This window comes from Thermobia domestica, chromosome 16 (genome assembly GCF_964235325.1).
Source record: "Thermobia domestica chromosome 16, izTheDome1.hap1.1, whole genome shotgun sequence".
NCBI lineage: Eukaryota > Metazoa > Arthropoda > Insecta > Zygentoma > Lepismatidae > Thermobia > Thermobia domestica.
In genome coordinates this window covers 36,229,208-36,235,505 of record NC_137469.1, presented here as the reverse complement: position 1 = coordinate 36,235,505, position 6,298 = coordinate 36,229,208, and positions in this window count along the sequence as shown.

Here is a 6,298-nt window from a genome sequence, read left to right as displayed (position 1 = left end):
TTGGCTCTGAAACCTGATGACCCGTATTACTCTGTTGTTGTGTGTTACGAGGAGGCTTTCCATATCTAAACAAAGATAGCATCTTATTAAGGTAATCAACACGGGCGTTATGAAAAATAAAGAAGTCATTTCCTAAAAGAGCTTTCGGACCAAAATTTTCCACTATTCTAAACCTGTGATGAAAGGATCGACCGTTGATTAGAAATTTGATTATGTCTGTGTGTTTCAGCTCTATAGGTTCACATGAAACACCAACAACTTTCGTAATTTCCTGTGACAATTTAGTTTTTGGAGATAGCAATGATTTATCTAAAATTGATATTGTACTTGCCGTATCTGCAATTATTTTTAATGGTTTCTTTCTCAGTTGAATTGTAAATCTAACCATGTCCCCTTCAATTTCTAATGGAGTCTGTATCTCTTCTCCCTGAACATTCTTTTGTTTATATTGACGGTGTATACTAGTATTATTAATATCTACGGGTGGGCCCTTTTTCTTGTTATCTGTACATCCACCGTCTGCATGTACAGACGTTGTCAGTTTAAATTATGAGTTCCCTGTACCTGATTCATTTGGGAAGGGTTTTGTACAGGAACATAATATGTTGTACCATTACTTTGCATGTGATGTACACCCTGCATTTGATTAAAACTAGGTACTTGTTGTACATGAGGCACATTAGTATGATGACAACAACACTGGTTGTTATGATAATTTGCGCGTCCTGATCTAAAATTACCGCGACCACCACGGCCTCGAAAATTGTTATTTTTCCCTCTAAAATTGTTGTATTGAGTATTGTTTCTACCCTGATTATTCTTAAAATTGCCTCTCTTACTACCTCGAAAATTATTTCTGTTATTCTGATGGGATTGAGAATTATTTTGCGCACAGTTGGTGTTTAACTTTTGCGAATCTGAAGAACCGCCTTCGATTCTCAGCGACAATTTTTCTATTTCTTTCTGTAACTGGCTAATGGAAGATGTAACCTCGCTACTTTGAGATGATGATGAAGGTGTGTTTGTGTTCTGAGTTTCCGAGTGTTCTGCTCTGTGTTGTTGTTTCTCTACTAATTCTCGAATTGCTTTCCTTTTATTTTTCCTGTGCCTATGTGACGTAATCTCGTCCTCGGACTCGGACGAAGAACTGTCAGTAACCGTAGATTCTGATTCAGAATCAGATGACGAACACCTACATTTCCCTTTTCTACACTTCTTCTTATACGCTTTCTTAATACGTGCATCTATTTCTCTCTTTTTCCTATTTCTAATTTTACATTCATTTGCTTCTAACGTATAGAGAGCCTGGATAAACGCATCTAAAGTGTCAAAAGACTCATAACCTAGGTGTTGAATATAGTACGGTTTCAACCCTGCTGTAATGATTGAAATGATCTGCTCTTCTGTCAAAGTCGGAGCATGTTTGTCTACCATGGATAAAATATCATAAACAAACGACTGAATGGGTTCATGCTTTTTCTGAATCCTATTCTGTACGGTAGAAAAAATCTACACTATCTCTAGCATTCTTGAAACATTTAATTATCTCAGCTTTACAATTCGCGTAGGTTGTTTCATCTGTAATGTTCTTTCTCTTTAACAAAGTTCGCAATTGTTCTTTTAGTTTCCCTGGAAACGCGGTGATTATCATTTGTTTTGCTATTTTATCAGTCCAATTATTTAACCGTACACAGTCATCATATTCATCAAAGAACTGCTGTATCGTGATTTTGTGTGGTTTAAATTTCGGAACTGGATAATGGGAATTGTATACATTAACAATAGGATTTTGAGCTCCCTGACCTTCACTGTGTTGTCCCTGCATTTTCTTAGACTTATTGTATTTCCGTTTTAGGGGAGGGATTTTTACTTTTATTGGAATCTTTTTGTATCTTAACGTTCTAAATTGTCCGTCTGAATGTTCTGTATCACTGCTGGAAGTATTATTCATATCCTATATACGAACAGAAAATAAACCTTCTCATTGCGGCTAATTTTGCAACCTAAGCAAAATACACTGACCATTAGTTTGTAAATGCAGCAAATTCCTATATGACAACAAGAATCTTGGTGTATTGTCCGTTTCTTTAGTGACAAGAGGAAATGAATCTCGCAAGACTATATAGCATTATAACAACTGACGTCTGTAATTTCAGCATACTATGAGAGAGAGAGAGAGAAAAAAAAAAAAAACATGAAACTCCTTTTACTCAACTTGACAAACTGATGTTATCGTCTAAATAATTTAAACTACACGTGATACGCTTCATTCCCATATGTATGAGGCATCGGAATCAAGCATGATGTATCTAATTTAATGTAACTTGAATGGCCTATAAAATAAGCGAGATCTCCGAAATCGAAACATATGTGGTAAATGACCATAATCTAATTAATGTTGTCCGGAATCTTAATTTTACCCATAAATGGATAAAACCGGATGCTTCCACCATAACGTGTGCTACAAATTTCTAACCGGAATGATTTAGTATCTTAGAAACTTTTTATATTTGGGGGCAGAGCGTAGCTCATCTGAAATTTGTAACACCGTGTATTTAGACAACTCGAGGATGAATTTAACAAATCGTCTTAGGATAAGAAATGAAATACTCAATTACTTTTGGATATTTCCGACATCACACCACAAGCTATTAGGATTCGAAATGGTCTTAACTATAGAAATCTACTACATCGTAATGGCACAGAAACTTAACCATTATGGTTATCTAACATCGCAAATAGATGCAGTACTCACAGGTAGTTCAGCTCAGTTCAACTCCAAACGATGTCCTTCCACTCTCCAATCTTAATTACAACTCCCCTTCTAAGTAGTCTTCGTCCTCAACCAGCACAACCCCTTTCCGGGATTCAGGTGCTTCCTGGTTGTGGCGAAGAGCTTAGCTCAGGTCTCTTTCTGCAATCTCTTACTTCCTTCTTTCCGTATAGGAAAACTTCCTATAATTGTGGTGTGATGCCGACGTTATCTGTTTTTATTTTTTTCTAAGCAGTATGACTATAACTTCCTTGTTCTATAATAAACAACATAAATTAGACAAACACATGTAAGGATTTTGGGTACTTTACACTATTTAATGTCTATCTAGAAGAGATAGTGAAAAAGAGCCTACATGATGATGGCATTTCGGTAGGAGGTAGAATGATTAGATGCATAAGATTTGCGGACGATATGGCGCTTGTTGCAGAATCTGAAAAGAAAATCAATAAAATGTTAGAAAAAATGAGAAAGGGCTTTGAAGAATATGGGATGAAAATAAATGTTAGAAAGACAAAAGCCATGGTGATTGGAACGAAGGGGTCTGTGTCAAATGTAAAAGTAGGAGGGGAGAAAATAGAACAATTGAATAGTTTTCGATACCTGGGTAGTATTCTTAGTAATGACATGAAATGCGAACGTGAAATAAAAGCAAGGATACGAATGGCGAAAGAAGCCTTTAAAAGAAAGAAAAGTCTGTTTTGTGGGACCTTGAACAAAGAGTTGAGAAAAAGACTCATAAAATGCTTCGTGTGGAGTGTTGTACTGTATGGGGCGGAAACGTGGACATTACGTAAAGGTGACGAAAATCGACTGGAAGCCTTCGAAATGTGGGTGTGGAGGAGAATGGAAAGAATTAGTTGGGTCGAGCGGATAACGAATGAGTGTTAGAAATGGTGGGTGAGAAAAGAACACTTTTAGAAGAGGAAGAGAAACTGGTTGGGACATTGCCTAAGAAGAGATTATATCAAGAGAGAAGTCCTCGAGGGTATGGTGGCGGGAAAGAGAGGGAGGGGGCGAAGGAGACTACAATTACTGGAGGATATCAAAACAGAAAGATCATTCGCGAAGACGAAAAGGTTAGCGGAGGACCGTGGAGCATGGAAGCTTCTCAGCTGCGGCAAGTGACCTGCCAATAAAGGCAGAATACCTATGATGATGATGATATGGGCCAACAAAAATGAGTGAAAAGAAGACCAGGCAATGGTGCTGTGTATTTTTGGGAAGAGCGTTCAAATGTTCATGATGATGAGCGTAGCGGAAGGTCTTAGTGTTCAGACGGACAATCTAGTGGAAAATGTTAAGTATAAAGTGCGATCCAATTGCCGGTTCACAATAACTGAACTCGCCAAGGAATTTTCCAGAAGTTATCTGCGAAAACGATACAAAATATATAGAAATTTCAAGTTTTTCCGTATTTTGGACTTTCCGAGTTTCATATTTTCCTTTATACTTTGCCTCTCTCTGCTCGTATCTTTAGGCATAGACTTCTTAGAAATACGGAGAACCAATAATGTAATATAATGCAGTTCTTCAAGTAACATTGATTCCATGAATATTCTTTATTGATAAAAGGGACAAATAGTTGCCGAAACGTCAACGGTACAAATTACTATTGTCTGTAGGTCGGTTACATGCTTTATTAGGCTTGCTACTGGACCTTGTAAGATTTAGTACATGCATCCCACACGTTAACTTGAAATCGAATTTTGCGTTTTGCAATAGATAGAGCGATTATTGTGGTCGACTTCGTTAATGGAGTCAATATGCTAAAATCTTCACGCAAAACTGTGTATATCCAAATCCCACTCATTCATAAATGTACTTTCGGGTAGCGCTAAGATGCGACCCTCAAAAAGACGTAAGAGTTACGCGTTGCATAAACAGCTAGGCGAAAGTAATTTTTATATTTTTAGTAATTATTATATACGTAAGTCCTCGCTCATAAATGTGCTTCGCTTGATCCTCTTTACTGTCTTTAGCAAATTTAATTAGTATTTGATATGTATCCTTCATTAAGTTAGTTTTTCTCACATTCGAATATTGCATAATTCGATTTTTATAACCTGCCTCACCTTCAAGGTTTTGACATTTTCTATAATCTAAAGGGGATGTACAATGTATTACCTTCTTCGAATCCAATGAGTATATTAGTGAAACTTTCAATGAAGTAGTTTTTAAGTTAACAACCACCATTTATGTGCCCTGGAAATGAAATGATACTTTTATTTAACCTTCCATTTAGGTTAAAGGTGATGCATGGTGGATTGAGAATATGGGAAAAAACCGACGAACATGGTGTTCTCCACAACGAACTCTCGCCCAGGGATTGAAGTAGGGACCTCTTGCACTAAAGATTTAGTGGCTGCCACTGTGCTCCCCTCTTGTATGTCCTGGAAAACCTAATCAGATCATTACTCTTCTGGTGGCTTCACAAAGATTATCACATGTTACTTAACTTCGTCCTTTTCAGAGGAAACACTAATATCGACATTTTTTTTAAACAGTTGATGATTAACCTACACTCATAGCTAAACACTTATCTTTTAAAAGGATTAACTTCAACAACATGTACAGCTCACAGATGACGAGAAGAACCCTAGCAGAAGTACTGTGACGTAGGTATGGGCTCGTCCACTTTTCGCACGGGGGTTTCAAATGACACCACGGAATAGCACACACACAACTTTACCCGGAGTAGCAGACGACATCTAAGTATAGACCACATCTCAAAAACCGAAAATGGACTTGATTATGTCGTTGACCTTTCCCCGCTAACCCTGTTTTAGGGTTCTTCTCGTCATCTGTGAGCTGTAATAATCTTTGTGAAGCGTACGTTCTTTAGTGTCTAGCAGTCGGTGGTAACACAACTAGTGTCCGAAATCATACCAAAAAAGTAATAACGCGATTAGGATTCCCACAACATGATCTTAAGGAAAATACATTTGTATATTGTACATTCAGTGAAGTACGAAAGTGAAAGAAAAAAAATGAATCGCGAATCGAACCCAGTATACCATGTCATTGCGCCTCTTGAACAGCCCCACACTTTTGCGTAGCGTAGTGGTGTGTTCAGCCAGAGAGCCGGATTGAATTCGCGATTCAATCGCACTTTTTCACTTATCAATTTGACTAAATGTACTGTACATCCTATCGAGTTTATAGTGTGAGAACGATCATGACAGGGACGTTCAGAGAACAAGGAAAGCAAGTCTAAGTTACCAATGTTGGGAGGTAGAAGGAGAAAGTTTGTACGGTATGCTTAAGTATAAAGTTACATTCTAGCACTTGCACAGTCCGAAGCAAAAAAAACTACAGCATAACCATGTAAGTTTATTGTGAAACTACGCCTAACAGTCCAAGGAATCGACGTAACGTCTAAGTGGCACGAATCACGCCAGGAAAAACCTCGGCGTCCTCCTCTGCACACTAATTTTGGAGCAAAAGACTTCGTCGTTTCACAATGGAAATGAATCTTTCAAGTTCTGAAAGGAGCTTCAGATAGAGGTCTTAAAGATGAAGGAT